The sequence below is a fragment of the Hordeum vulgare genome, chromosome 2H (assembly GCF_904849725.1).
Source record: "Hordeum vulgare subsp. vulgare chromosome 2H, MorexV3_pseudomolecules_assembly, whole genome shotgun sequence".
Lineage (NCBI taxonomy): Eukaryota > Viridiplantae > Streptophyta > Magnoliopsida > Poales > Poaceae > Hordeum > Hordeum vulgare.
This window is the reverse complement of record NC_058519.1, coordinates 607649802-607665680: the sequence shown is the minus strand read 5'-3', so window position 1 is coordinate 607665680 and position 15879 is coordinate 607649802. Positions and strand designations below refer to the sequence as shown.

Sequence of the window (15879 nt, the reverse complement as noted above, 5' to 3'; positions counted from 1 at the left end):
AAGTCGCATGGTTCAAGGCTACTGCCAGGAATAGCAGAGGAACTGAGTAGGTCAACCGAGTCCACTACCTCAACGCTGGACAGCGAAAGCTTTGTGCTGGAAAGCCTTGAGACAGAGCTGTTTGACAATGTCCGTGCTTCGATTCAGAGAACACTTGGAAAACCCGATAAAGCTCCAGGCATGGCTTTTGCTAGCTCAAAGACCCCTAGGGCAACAGCAAAGGCACCTCCTGTCACAGGTGGCATGTTACAAACTCACAAGTTGATGCGAAATGCTAATTTCTTGGCACCTCCTGTCACAGGTGGCATGTTACAAACTCACAAGTTGATGCGAAATGCTAATTTCTTATGCTGTAACTTCAGGGAACATCGTCTGCTCTATTTTTTAATTAATGTGATTGCCGTGTTGCTACTTTCCAGCGAGAAATGGGGTTGATCGGATACCTCCTGTTTCCTGCAATACTTGTTAATGCTGCCTCAGATAAGGCCTCCTGCTTCAACAAGCAATGGGTCCGTTGGTGGTAGCAAGCAAAGGCCCCAAGTCACCCTGAAAGAGCGTGCAGCTAGAAGAGTGGTATGTTACATGCTTGTAATTCCAAAATATCCATGAACTTTCTGTAGTTTAGCTGTCTACCCCTAACTAGAGGTTTAGGATTTGTGGGATGCTTGCTACATTCACCAGGATGCTATAATTGTAGTGAACCATTTCTTGCATTTACCGATAATTAGCTTACTTGTGAAACCTTATTGCGGAACTGCACAGAACTAATTAAAAAAGCTCCAGTTAGATAATTTTGTTATCTTTTAGGGGAACAAAGCTGGCCACTTGCTTGTATAAGGGCACTGGAACGGCAGGTGGGACTTGACTGTTTAGTCGGTGCTACTGGCATTGCTTGGTGGAAGGGCATATGTAAAAAAATGTTTTCGCTTCTCCAACGTATGGCGGAGGGCATTTTGTAGATAAGATATACCAGTAGCAAGTAATTTGTGCTGTAGTCTTAACAAGGGTGACGTGGCATACGGTATGGGTGCCAACAGAAAGCGACCACATCCGCAACGCAAGACCGCAACCGAGTTGCTTTTGCTGGCTGCCCCAAGCTTGGTCTCGATTCTGGGAAATACTTACTACGTAGCCGACTGGCCGTGCCTTAGAGACAAAGGCAGAGAAAGAGATGAGCGTCACCTTAGCCGCGTGAGCAAATCACACGGACGGAACCACAAAATCACGGTAGCTACCGGCAGGCTTACGCCGCTGATCCGGACCGGAGGCAACCACAACCTCACCTTGGGGCTGCCCCAACCCTGTGCACTCGATTTATAAGGTATGAACACGATACAAAATTAAAATGTAGTTTGGATTTGCCATATACCAAAATTACACAAAATCATGATTTAAAAACATAAATAAAATAAATACAAACAACATATCTCCCTTTAATAATAAAGCGCGGAACGCTTATGTCGTCCGTCGTGGCAGTTTTGCAAAACTGTGATATTTTTGTCCCGTTGGAATATGAGAGCATCACTTTATTTTTTGTTCAATCACAGAAAATGGATCACGACTTTGAATCAATCATTGTTGCTTGTAATATTAGTTGGAAACTAGATATATGGATTAAAGAAATCCAGGTTAAGCATTGATCTAGAGATTGGATGCCACAGCCGGAATCGAACCTGGGTCTCCTGGGTAGCACAGCGCACACCGAACCAGTTGGCCTAGGCTGCTCTTGTGCTAAAATATGGAACGGCGTCCTTTAGAAAAAGATAGCCGAATCGAAGTTTAAAACCGAATCGTTTTTGTCACTTACAGGTGGCATTGGTGGGTAATTTTGACGAACTTTAAGGACAAATTTAATGACGCACCACAGAAGCAATAGGTGCTTTATTAGTAGGTATAGATATAGATATAGATAAGATTATGAAATAATCAGTGTACATCATATTTTTATTGCCTTCTCTAGATTATGTGTCATCAGACAATATTATTAACCACTGTAGACGCCCTAAAAAACAAGGTATGTCAGTTATTGGTTATGTCTTCGAGATGAAACGAGCTTGTATTACTTCAGCAATAGTGCTACACTTGTTTTCGCATATTTTGCATAAATCATTTGGCCTAGCACCTGACCAGACTATCATGAATTGGGAGCAGTGTCCCATCTCAGCCATGAAGTGTGCAACACCATCCGTTGATCTTTGGACACGGACAAAGCAATCTCGTTGGATCCCATGCAGAAGACTCTTCGTCTCCTCCATCATGCCAGCCAACGAAGATCACTTGGTACTCCTGTTTGAGAGAGCATCCACTACTTTGCAATCTAGTTCAATGATCAATGACATGTCCGTCCGCTGCACCGTCAGGGCATACCCTCCAGACACGCTGCAATTTCTACCTCCATCTGGGATCTATATGAGTGAAGGAAACTGACACTTGAGAAAATGATGGCTCATGTGTCGTTCCTTAAAACCATGTCAGCTCTAGTGCTTTGGTCGACATCGTCTGAACTGTCCACATTTAACATAGACCATCCCGAGTCAGGTTTGTTTCAGGGTAATCCTGCTACCCCAGTTGTGGAAGAGCTGGGCATTTCGTTTGCCAACCTGCAACATACTCTATAGTGGAAATGATTGGTTAAATGCCAAAATGTGGCACACTCATATTTAGTGAAGCCAAAAAGTTAACTATTGATTGGTTGATGACCAAAAGTGTATAGTACATCGTCTATCCCTTGAAGGGACAAGAATAATGAGTTTTTCGATGAATGCTCTACATTTGGTTGAAAGAACGAAATGAACAAAAGCCATCAGATTCTCAACTTATTCCCTCCCAACCTTGTTGAACTCATCCTAGGATTGCTTCTCGCCTCACCCTATAAATGTTTGGCTCACTCCCACGGCCCCTCCTCTGAGCGAAACTGGCCCTTCACCATCGCTATCCCCTTGTCCTTGTCACCTTTGCTCGAATGGACGTATCGGCGATGATGGTTGAACTATAGGGGATGATGGCTAAACTCATCTTTCACCCGCATCCATCCATGTCCTAAATCACCTCTCTCTCCTTCCCTCATCTCCTATAGTGTTCTAGTTATTTTTCAAGATACCATGCATGTGATTGATCCAAACAGGGATCCCCCGACCCTAGTATGTGTGCAAGGAGACACTGAATGTGGCGGCGACAGCCAGCGAGGACTCGTTGGTGTCGAGGCCCAATGTGTGCTCTTCTTCGAACAGTCACACCACTAATGGATTCAATGTCGACCTCCGCTAGTCCATTCGACCTAGCACAATTTGTTTGATTGAGGGCACGCCATTGGAGTACAAGCGGTGGAGGTTGATACCACAAAAGGTTTTCCCATTTTATCTCTCAGGGTGATTCACACTACCAAGCTTACTACTTCACTTTACAAGGGTAGGAGGTTTTCGTTTCCTTTCCAGTTTTATCAATGTATTACTTCTTGCCTTCTTGATCATGTTCTAGCTTCCTTATTTTTTTATTGATGCACAAGAAGGAGAGCGTTGTTGTTGAGTTGGCGTGATCCTGAACTGGACACTTTGAGAATCAATTTTTATGAAAAATAATACTCCCTCCATTCCCTTATACAAGGCCACTATGAAAAATACATTTTGCATCTATATAAGTGTGACAGCCCGATGCCGGCGTTTCAGAAGATTTCCCGTCTATTTCGTTTTCATCGTGTGTCTATTTTCTTTTGTGGCATCATCATCGCATCATGCGCATCATCTGCATTGCATCGGCTTCTCCGTTGCCGCCCATTTTCAAAACTTGCATCCGTTGTTAGTTGCCGGTTCTCGTCGTTGTCCGTTCTGAGCCCGACCGCACACGCACGCGCCCGCGGCATCGTCAAACCCTGTTTGAAAAGTGCGTTTAAAACTTTCTCTGATCGGGATGAAATTTGGCATGCGGTCGTAATTAGTTATAGCCAGGCTGCCTGTCGAATTTCGTCGCGATCGGAGTTCGTGTGGTACCCGAACGGTCGACCGTAGCGGCACCGTCTGCGGTTATTCGTCGGACGGTTGTCGGTGTTTTCAAAATCGTAGCCGCGCCGCCCGTTCTCCCTCTCGTCTCCGGATATCCCCTTTACACGGCCTCGTAACCGTTCCCGCGTTCGGAATTAGTCGAATCCGACCCCGCGGTTGGATCCGAAACGGAATTCCGGTAAACCTAACCCCCCCTTCCCTATAAATAGGACCTCCCATGCCATTTTTAGCAACCCTACCCATTTGCCTCGAAAACCGTGCAAACCCTAATCCTCCCGCAGCCACTCTCTCTCCTCCCTCCCTCCTCTGCGCCGCCGCCGGGCCTGCGAGCCCACGGCAGGCCCGCCCGAGCCCGGTTCGTCCCGTCGCGCCAGCCGCCTTTGCCCGAGCTCCAGATCGGGGAGGAGCCCCGATCCAGAGCCCGTGCGCCCCGTCGCTGCCGGTTCCTCGCCGGGGGACTGCCACCCCGCGACGGCCACCGGACCCGCCGTCGGCTAGCCTCGCCGGCCAACACCTCCTGTCGCGTGCCGCTCGCTGCCTGGAACCGCGCCCCAGTTCGCCGGACATGGCCTCGGTCCCGGCTGGAACCGCAGCCGCTGCTGGCGTCCTTCGCCCAGGCCGCGTCAGATCCGCGCCGGGATTCCGCCGCCACCTCAACCCCGCGCCAGCCCCGCCGCCAGCTCCGCCGCCCCGCGCCTTCCCCGACGCTGCAATAGCCTGCTTCCGCCGCCAGCGCGAGCTCCTGCCTCCCCTCGTCCCGATCGGATCTGGGGAGAGGCCAGCTCGCTCGCCCTCGCTCGGCTGAGCCCTGAGCCCAGGCCGGCCCAGCTCGTGTGCGCCGCCGCCTCCCGAGGTCCAGGCCTCCCAGGCCAGGCGCTCGGCCTCCCACCGCCTCGCAGCCTCCGCCGGCCCATCTCCAGGCAAGGCCCGAGGTGAGCAGCTCCTTTCCCACCACTATCCAGCGCCCCAGTACGGTATAGCTATGTTGCGCCACTGTTTAGGCCCGTTAGTAATTTAGGGGTTTTCGGAATTAATATAAATCCAAAAAATAGACGTATTTTAAAACGCGGGTATCTTTTAAACCGTTAGTCAGATCGCGATGAATTAGATATGTTTTTCGTGTAGTTTTGCGCGTAGAATCCGTTTTCGCAACTTGCATAATTGTTTGACGTTGTTTGACGTGTCGAATGCATAGATTAGCGTGCTGTTCCAATAGGATACGTCCCGTATTTAATTTCCGCGCAAGTCCGGGTTGCTCGAATGCCTTAGATAAAATGTCATGCTCTAGGGACCCTTTTACCATGTATTTTAGAGCGGTCATTTGTATTTTTGCGTGTAGGGACTGCCGCTAGTTTATTTTTCCGTGCTTAGGTTGTTATCTCGCATTTAAGTGTGGCATTATTTTTTGTTGCAACCCCATATATTTTATATGTTTTCGGGGTAGAAAAATCCATTGGATTTTTCTGTGCAATTAGTTTTAGCTTTTGAGCAAATTAGTTCGCGCGATATTTTGCTATGTTGCCCTCTTGTCTTTTTCGTTGGATTTATTCCGTGCTTCGTTTGGACGAGTTGTCAACTAGGGAGTTGTTCTTTGATGTTTAGTCTAGCCCCTGGTAATTTTTGGTTGCAATAGAAATGCATGTTTAGGTGTGGTTTGATTGCTCTCAAGTTGCTAGAAATAGTGCTGATTTGGAGGTGCTGAAATATTTCTAAGTCTGGAATCTGTTATATTTTGTTGCTGTCTTGTCTGGCTTGTATCTTGTGATCTGTAGCTCTTTTGAGGTTGGTTCAATGGAGTTAATTGTAGCCCTTGTGTTTCTCTAGCCACTAGTAGAAAACGGGCCTTTGGCCTGGACCATTTAGTCCCGGCCTGCCTCTAGGCCGGGACTAAAGACCCGGCCACGTCGCCCCAATTCTCAATGCCTCCCTCGAGGCTTTAGTCCCGGCCCGTAAGGAGCCTTTAGTCCCGGTTCGTGTCCCAAACTGGGACTAAAGGGCTACGCGGCGGGCAGTGGTGGTGGCAACCGTTCGTATCCCCCTTTAGTCCCGGTTGGTGGCTCAACCCGGGACTAAAGGACTAACATGTGGCCTGCCGTAGTGGGGCGACCGTTGGCATACCTCTTTAGTCCCGGTTGGTGGTTGAACCCGGGACTAAAAGCCTAACACGTGGCCTGCCGTAGTGGTGGCAACCGTTTGGTATACCTCTTTAGTCCCGGTTGGTGGCTCAAACCGGGATTAAAGGCCCAAACGGTTTGCATCCCGCGTCGTTTCGGGCGATGAAAAGCACGAACCGAAGCGTACAGTCGCCATTTCTCTGTTCTTCTTCTCTCTCGCGTCGCCCTCTCTGTTCTTCTTCTCTCTCGCGTCGCCCTCTCTGTTCTTCTCCTCTCTTCTTCCCTTCTCTTCTTCCACCATGCCAACTACCTTTCATGAGGTGGTCGCGCATGGCACGACGAAGCTCCGTGTCGTGTACACGAACCTGAGCACGGAGGTGCCGTTTTTCCTTCAACAGTTGAAGGAACGATGGTTTAACCACACACCGGTTCATGAGAAGTTCTTCGGGCTAGATCTGGAGTACACGGCCGATCAACGCGGTGTTGCCGTCATCCAAATATGCTTCGCCAGCCATGTCTTGATCTTCCAATGGGCGAAGTAAGTTTTGAGGCTTTCTTTGATCCAAGATAATGACATTGTATAAGTTTATTTGTTTCTATCATAGTTGGTTCCCTTCAAATAGTTGTAGTGAAACAATTTTGATTAGTTGAAGGGGAGCACAATCTAATTGGAATAGTGTTCCATAATCTGAAAAATCGTATTAGAATCAACTAGTGTTTAATATGTTCCATTGGAATCATAGTTGGTTCCCATCAAATAGTTGTAGTGAAACAATTTTGATTAGTTGAAGGGGAACACAATCTAATTGGAATAGTGTTCCATAATCTGAAAAATCGTTTAGAATCAACTAGTGTTTAATATGTTCCATTGGAATCATAGTTGGTTCGCTTCAAATAGTTGTAGTGAAACAATTTTGATTAGTTGAAGGAAACACAATCTGATTGGAATAGTGTTCCATAATCTGAAAAATCTGATTGGTTCAATATGTTCCATTGAAATCATAGTTGTAGTGATACAATTTTATGCGGTGTTCTTTGATCCAAGGTTATGAAAATTGAATATAGCTAGTGATCTCTCTAGGTTCCATTAGATAGCAATATGATATGTCATAGTCATGAAAATTGCATATAGCTAGTGATCTCTCTAGGTTCCATTGGATAGCTATAGTGATCTCTCTAGGTTCCATTGCATATGTTCTATTTGAATCCTAAAGATAAGTTTCTCTTTAGTTGTAGTGAAACATGTTTCCTTATTGCAGCAGTATGTAACATTTGTTCCATTCTAATTTGTTTCTGTTGCAGGAGTGACAAGCATTGTCCTGGACTCATAGAGTTCCTTCGCAGCGGCGTCACTTTTGCTTCCGTTGACATAAGGAACGACAGGCTGAAGATGAGGCACAGCTTCGGTATTGAGATACCAGCTGGTTGCCTCGTTGATCTCCAAACGATATTCAGGCTTCGACATAACAAGACTTCGATGGCTCATATGGCAGTTGCCTTGATCGATGAGTCATATGGTGATATGAAGACCAGTTTCCCAAAGTATCAGCACAGACTTTGGGAGAAGGGCCCACTTGATGATATCAACATTCAGTATGCAGCAAAAGATGCATACATTTCATACGAGTTGTACCGCAAGATTCGAGTCGTCAACTATGGCCAGCGTCACCTCGAGGAACTTGGACATTCTGATTTAGATGATTCAGACGAGTAGTGTTCTGAACGTCTAACACTTGTATATATATCTATGGTAGCTATTATTATGTACTGTTTGGGCTAGTATCATGTACTTCTTGGACCAATTTATATATGTCTAGTTTCTGTTTGTGCCATTATAGTTTCCAAATTTGAATGGTTTAGCCCTTTCTAACTTCATTTGCTACTTTTGAATGGTTTAGCCCTTTCTAACTTCATGGTATCATGCATTTCGACCACATATATATACAAAAAGTCTTCAGTTCAAATAAGTTCAGTGCTTTTCAATTTCAGGGTCAACTAGCTCAAAAAAATAAGTAAATGCACGAAATATACCAAATGAAGTCAGAAATTGTTGAAATTTTGTGATGTGCCTTTGAATGGTGCATTTTGAACACACAAAAAGTATGGAGTTCAAATAAGTTTTAAAAAAATGAAATCCCTTTGTAAGAGATGAGTTCTCGTTCGAAACCCTGCTACTTCGAGAGAGATTGTCAGTTTTGTACACGAAGTGCATCCAGTTTTTGTCGTAGCCCTCTCAACTTTTTAACACATGCTATGTGGGTGAAATTATGATAGCATGCCAACTTTCAACATTTTCAGAGTTCATTTGTAGTGCTTTTCAATTTCAGGGTCAACTAGCTCAAAAAAATAAGTAAATGCACGAAATATACCAAATGAAGTCAGAAATTGTTGAAATTTTGTGATGTGCCTTTGAATGGTGCATTTTTAACACACAAAAAGTATGGAGTTCAAATAAGTTTTAAAAAAATGAAATCCCTTTGTAAGAGATGAGTTCTCGTTCGGAACCCTGCTACTTCAAGAGAGATTGTCAGTTTTTTACACGAACTGCATCCAGTTTTTGTCGTAGCCCTCTCAACTTTTTTACACATTCTATGTGGGTGAAATGATGATAGCATGCCAACTTTCAACATTTTCAGAGTTCATTTGTAGTGCTTTTCAATTTCAGGGTCAACTAGCTCAAAAAAAAAAAGTAAATGCACGAAATATACCAAATGAAGTCAGAAATTGTTGAAATTTTGTGATGTGCCTTTGAATGGTGCATTTTTAACACACAAAAAGTATGGAGTTCAAATAAGTTTAAAAAAATGAAATCCCTTTTGTAAGAGATGAGTTCTCGTTCGAAACCCTGCTACTTCAAGAGAGATTGTCAGTTTTGTACACGAAGTGCATCCAGTTTTTGTCGTAGCCCTCTCAACTTTTTAACACATGCTATGTGGGTGAAATTATGATAGCATGCCAACTTTCAACATTTTCAGAGTTCATTTGTAGTGCTTTTCAATTTCAGGGTCAACTAGCTCAAAAAAATAAGTAAATGCACGAAATATACCAAATGAAGTCAGAAATTGTTGAAATTTTGTGATGTGCCTTTGAATGGTGCATTTTGAACACACAAAAATTATGGAGTTCAAATAATTTAAAAAAAATGAATTCCCTTTGTAAGAGATGAGTTCTCGTTCGAAACCCTCCTACTTCGAGAGAGATTGTCAGTTTTGTACACGAAGTGCATCCAGTTTTTGTCGTAGCCCTCTCAACTTTTTAACACATGCTATGTGGGTGAAATGATGATAGCATGCCAAATTTCAACATTTACAGAGTTCATTTGTAGTGCTTTTCAATTTCAGGGTCAACTAGCTCAAAAAAATAAGTAAATGCACGAAATATACCAAATGAAGTCAAAATAACAAAATAGATAATAGTTTGGATAGTCAAAATTATTAATTATAAAAATAAAAAATAGTTTTGCATTATTTATTCAATTTGAAACACTTTTCATTATCATAGTTTTGTCAAATTCTCAAATATGCAAAAAGAATTTTTAATAAACATAGTTTTTAATTGAAAATAACAAAATAGATAATAGTTTGGATAGTCAAAATTATTAATTATGAAAATAAAAAATAGTTTTGCATTATTTATTCAATTTGAAACACTTCTCATTATCATAGTTTTGTCAAATTCTCAAATATGCAAAAAGAATTTTTAATAAACATAGTTTTTAATTGAAAATAACAAAATAGATAATAGTTTGGATAGTCAAAATTACTAATTATGAAAATAAAAAAAATTGAAACTATATTCGAAATCTAGAGAATATTCAACCTAAATTCTCATTTGAATTTAGATTGAATTTTCCCTATAATTTCTAATATAGTTACAATTTGCAGTGAGTTTAGGCCCGTAAGCTTGCTTTAGAGAGGAGCTCGATGGAGAAGCTGCGACGGGGCTTATAAACAAGTGTTAGTCCCCCTCGCTGGGCGAGGTGGGACTAAACTTATCGTACAGCCGAGCCACGCCCCGGGACTAAAGGGTGTCTTTAGTCCCGGTTGGAGCCACGCCCCGGGACTAAAGACCCCCTGCTTCCCGCCTCTTGGTCTGCCCGAAAAGAGGCCTTTAGTCCCGGCTCGTGGCTCCACCCGGGACTAAAGGGGGTCTTTAGTCCCGGCCCGAGCCACGCAACGGGACTATAGATCCACCTATATAAGCGGGACTTCGAAAATTTCCAACCCAATTCGTCCATTTCTCTTCTTCTTCCTCTCGTTCTCCTGCCCGGCACGGCACAGCGACGAACGTAACCGACGCCGTCAGGCTGCCCGCCGTCCTGCTCGCCGTCAGCCGTCCTCCTCGCCGCCATGCCGTCCTCCTCGCCGTCGCGCCGTCCTCCTCGCCAACACTCCGGCCAGTAAGCCCCCCGCCCCCTCCTTCCCAACACTCCGGCCAGTATAGAAGAAAAGAAGAAAAAAGAGAAGAGAAGAAGAAAAAGGAGAAGAAAGGAAGAAAAAGGAGAAGAAAAGAAGAAAAAGAAAAGATTTTTTTGTCATTTAATTCCTATTGTTATTAGGTTTGTGCTAGATTATTAGGGTTAGTAATATTTAGAATTAGGTTAGGGTTACAAGAAGAAGAAATATGAACAAAAATAAGAAAATAAGATTAGGAAAAATGAAAATAAGAAGAGGAGGAGAAGAAAAGAAGAAAAAGTGTATATTGTATAGTGTATATGCTTAAGTGTATAGTGTATATAGTGTATAGTGTATAAGGAGAGGAGGAATTTTGCTATAGTGTATATAGTGTATAGTGTATAAGAAAAGAAGAAAAGAAGAGGAGGAGAAGAGAAGAAAAGAAGAGGAGGAGAAGAGAAGAAAGAAGAGGAGGAGAAGAAAAATGAAAATAAGTGTTAATAGTTTAATTTTGCTATTGTATATGCTTAAGTGTTAATAGTTTATTTTTAGCAAGAAAATTAATAGAACTAGTTTATTTTTTAGTTCATTTTACGATGCCTATCCCGCATCCTCGTCTTCGACTCGGCGGAGGACACCTGCTTGATCAGAGGGGCCCCGTCCGGGACTGGGCTCCGCCCGGCTGGTATTGGGAGGTGCTACCTTTCGGGGGGCGTAGGTTGGTGAGGAGCCAGCCCGTCGTTGACCCGATTCTTGTTTGGTGGCGGTCGCGTGGGCCGGTGAGGGTGCCGAGGCTTTCGGACACCGCGGAGGTGGTACTTCACCGTGTCAGCGAGGAGGATGAGCACGTCCGTCGCTACATGGTTGCGTTGGAGGGCAGGTTCGAGCATACCTGGCAAGTTCTTCGGGGATCTCACTGGAGCTATGATCCTGTGATGGTTCCTTCTCTTTGGGTGTCCACCGCCCGCGCCGATACCCGTCGGGCGCTACGGTTCTAGATGTATTAGTGATGCTATATGTATGATAGTATTCGAGGAGTATTAATGATAATATTCGACGATGTACGGACAAAAGTGATGATGTATTAGCTTATAACTGAATGCATGCTAATTTGAACACTACTTTATTTTACGATTTGGTTTTGCTTATTGAATGCTCAAATTGGAAAATTACTCCTACTTTGAATACTATGCAGAAATCTAGGAGTCTCAAATTGGAAAAGTACTCCTACTTTGGTTTTTGGTACAAGGGTTAAGAGAATCCGTTTTTGCTGAACTATGGATCCACATATCAGGAACCTCGAAGAGGAAGAACTTCTGGAAGATATAATCAAAGACGGCCCCGACGTTGAACCAGCTGAATCTCCGTCGTTATATCTAAACCAGGACGTTGGAATGGAGGTCGAGCGACACGAAGATGAAGCCGGTGGGGCAGGAGATAGGTCCAATGACGGAGAAGGTGATAGCTCCACTAATGGAGAAGCCGGTGAAGAGGAGAAGTCCGGCGAGGTATACATATGAAGTTCGACAATCACTTGTAATATGTGAAAAATATTGGAGATAGCTCTATATTGTATACATGTACATTCATTTGACGAATGTTTCTCCCTCTTAGGCCTCCACATCGAGCAAAACTACGAAACGAGGCCCGACTAGAAAGTTGGATGCACGAACGCATTACACATTTGAGGTGATATTTCCTACGGGCGAACCCAAGCTTCCTAAGAATGCTGCTGACACATTCAAGAAGCAATGCGGAGTTCTCGTTAGGGATCACGTCCCGATCAGCGTTCGGGAGTGGAACAAGCGCAAAGGGGCAGCCGATAGTGACTATGTCGCCGAAAGGTACAAAGATAATCTTTGGAATGATCTCATGTCACATTTCAACCTGCCAGAATGTGAGAATGAAGACGCCGCAAACAAACTGAGGGCCAAAGTCAAGAAGTGGACTCTGAAGAAGATGGCCGAACTGTTCCATAGCTGGTAGAAGAAGCTATGGAAAAACTATTTGAAGACACAGAAAGTGCCAGTATTCGAGGGGTATCTAGCCAAGCAGGCGAATCACTGGAAGGCATTTCAAGAGTACAAGGAGTCAGAAGATGCCCAGGCATTATCAGAAAAGAACAAGATAAATGCCGACAAGAAGATATATCACCACAAGATGGGGCCAGGGGGCTATGAGACTGCCATCCCAAAGTGGGATAAGAAAGAGCAAGATCTGATAGATAAAGGCGTCGTACCTGAACCACTCCGTGATGAGTGGGAATTGAGCGCAAGAAATTGGTTCCTTGCGCATGATGGGTCGTACAACAAAACAACAGGGGACCTCATCTGCAATGACAATCTTAGGATACCCAGGGAGAATTGGAAAAGGATAGTGAAAGAAATTAAGGAGGGAAGAAGAAAGTTCACTGCAGATAGAGAGAAAGATTTGCTCACACTGGTCCTCGGCAATGACGAATATGGAGGACGAACGCGAGGCTTCGGTCCTGCTTACCCGTGGTGGCTTGGGTTTGCCAGAGGCCAAGACACTTACAGAAGCCGAGAGAGAGCAAAGAAGCGGCAGCAGGATGAGGAGAATGACAAGTTCAACCAGTTGCTTGCCAGGATTAACGAGCAACACAAGCAGATTGATGAGCTTAGAGGAGTACCGCGCCACGAAGATCCTGCAGTTGATATTACCGGCGCCCCATCTAAGCGGAAAAGCAACGTGGCTGAATCTGAGGCCCCGCCCGACGATGAACGAAGAATGATAGAGGGCGGTCCAGGCTACCCCGTGGATGGAATCAAGGAGTCAACATCATGTGAACTCCATCAGAAATTCAAGAACATATCCATGAAGGTGGCCGTCGGACAAGCTTTACCTTCTGGCCCTGATGCACGCTGGCATGGCCGTGAGATTCCAGCTGGCTGTGCTAAAGTCGGGGTGGATGAAATCATGACGGGGTTTAATGATATGGAGCTCTACATAGCTGGACCCGAAGATGAGAGGACACTCGGAGAAGTACTGGGTGGAGTCATCCTATGGGACAAGAACTACATCAAGCTTCCAGGCTCGGCCCCAAGAACAACACCGCCTCGGAGTCGTCGCAGGTCACCTACACCTCCATTACCTCCAAGCCCTCCACATGACATCGGCCAGCACAACACGAGTCCATCTCGATCACCGCCGCCGGACTTGGGTCGTCCGTCTCCGCCGCCGCCCGCACATGATACTAAGCGGAAGTGTGCCAGCAAGAACGCTTCGTCGATGATTTCTAAGGGACGGAGCTCCCCAAAGCGCAAACTGTCGCCCCTCCCAAAGGTACCTAATGTTAATCTTCCTATCAGACCTTATGATCGTACCCCCGAGGAAAACGCCAGGATAGCAAAGGAACAACATGAGGCGCAGATGAAAAGGAAGGAACCCGAGCCCCGCCCGAAATACACCGAGAAGAACATAGCATGGGCAAAAGACTTCATAACCACTCCATCACAGTATGACTTACACTATAAGCCTGATGACTATACACGCACATTGTAGAAGGAAGTGAAAAAGAGCAGGTCACATGCAAGTGCAAGTGGGAGCAAATCAAGTTCAACTACAAGCAAGAAAAATCAGACGTTCCTCAGCTTGGACAACAGGCCAAACAGTCGATCCCACCCCTCAAGGTGTTAACCGAGAATGTTCCCCCTCCGGTGCAGGGGCAAACTTTTGAAAAAGCAAAGGAGTTGGCGGATGAATGTGGTATCTTGGTTGAAAATTTGCTGGCTTCCCAAGACGACAGGATACGCAAGGCTGTGGTAGCCCCTAAGCCACAGTTTGTCATGGGAGAGCCTTTGGTCAGCAAAGATGATCTCCCAACAAATATGCTTTACTTGCATAAATGGTACTTAAGTGAATCAAAGAATGGGAGAACGATGATCGTGCTGAGTGTCCCACAGGAGTACTACGGCCGCTCCGAAGAAATCCATATCGACTTTGATGAACTCTTCCAGATGTACAATGGCGACGCCCTCGACAAATTGCTTATGAGTTGCTATTGTCTGTAAGTTTTTCAATTCGTTGTCTACATATAACTTGTTTAGTTATTTCAATTCATTATCTATATATAACTTGTACTCTATTATGCAGAATGAAGATTCTGGAGTGTAAAAGTAAGAGCATCATAAATATTGGGTTTATTGATCCAGATAAAATACATATAGCGACGCTAACTAATTATCCCAAGGAGACGGAGGAAAACCTTCTAAGGTTTCTAAGAGATCAAAATTTCTGTGACCACATACTGTTTCCATACAACTTCAGGTGAGGGTCTTTACTCTGTTGTGTCCATTCACTTATAAGTGTAATTGATAAGTTACTCACACACACACACACACACACACACACACACACACACACACACACACACACACACACACACACACACATATATATATATATATACATGTGCAGCTTCCATTGGATTCTGTTGGACATTCAAATTGATAAGGGAAGAGTTGATGCCTTCGACCCATTATCGAGACCCTTGGAACAGTTCCAAAGCCTACAGGACATGCTCCAAGGGTAATTTTAATCATTCTTGCGCTCTATCGGTCTCTTTCGATGATTTTCTGATATATCAATTAATGAAAAACTTAGCAAATCATTATCCTTGTCGGGCAGGGTTTGGAATCGGTTCAAGTGCGTGACTCCCGGTAACTTTCCTGAGAAGCTGACCTTTAGAGCGGCTCAGGTAAGTAGTAGTATGATATACTTCTATTAATTTTCAATACATTTATGATGCTAGATTATTATTTTGATTATATATATTCCATTCTCATAAAGTGCGACGAGCAGCCACGGGGAACGCATCTATGCGGATACTATGTTTGCGAGACCATTCGCACGTTTACCTCTGAGTTCAAGGAGCACAGATTCGACGTAAGCAATGAACATTCACACCTCTATTTTTACCCGTCATTCTTTGTTATCATGATTGATATTCATATTCATCTCCTCTTCTTATATAGCACACGGCCATGAGGACGAAGGTCGTACTAGAGCAACGCGCGATTGCTGTTGCAGAGGAGCTTGCGGGATTTCTGAGGACAGAAGCTATAGAAGACAAAGGACGATTTACTGTAGCTAAGGGCCATTACTGATGTTCGTCCATGTAATCGAATAGACGGGCTCTAGTCCCGATAATTCAGATCTCCATATAATTGTATATATATGATCGCTTGTAAGATAAGTTAATCTTATAAATATATATGCATAATTATTTATATTTTAAATTATATGAAAACTAATTCCCGAACACAAAACGAGGCATCACGTTAATCTCCTGAACACCTAAACCCTAAAACCCTAAAACCCAGAAATAATTTCATTCAAAAAAAAACCCAAAAG

At 44.3% G+C, this 15879-nt stretch overlaps 2 long non-coding RNA genes across 2 annotated transcripts; one reads left to right on the top strand and one right to left on the bottom strand.

The window, feature by feature from the left end:
• Window positions 1–145: 145 nt before the first annotated feature.
• Window positions 146–2762, top strand: LOC123427731. The gene is made up of 3 exons (XR_006622424.1): window positions 146–238; window positions 420–1321; window positions 2152–2762. It is a non-coding gene; the product is annotated as an uncharacterized LOC123427731 (long non-coding RNA).
• On the bottom strand, window positions 191–464 carry LOC123427732. Its single transcript, XR_006622425.1, has 2 exons — window positions 290–464; window positions 191–226 (listed from the first exon to the last, which is right to left on the bottom strand). It is a non-coding gene; the product is annotated as an uncharacterized LOC123427732 (long non-coding RNA).
• Window positions 2763–15879: the final 13117 nt, after the last annotated feature.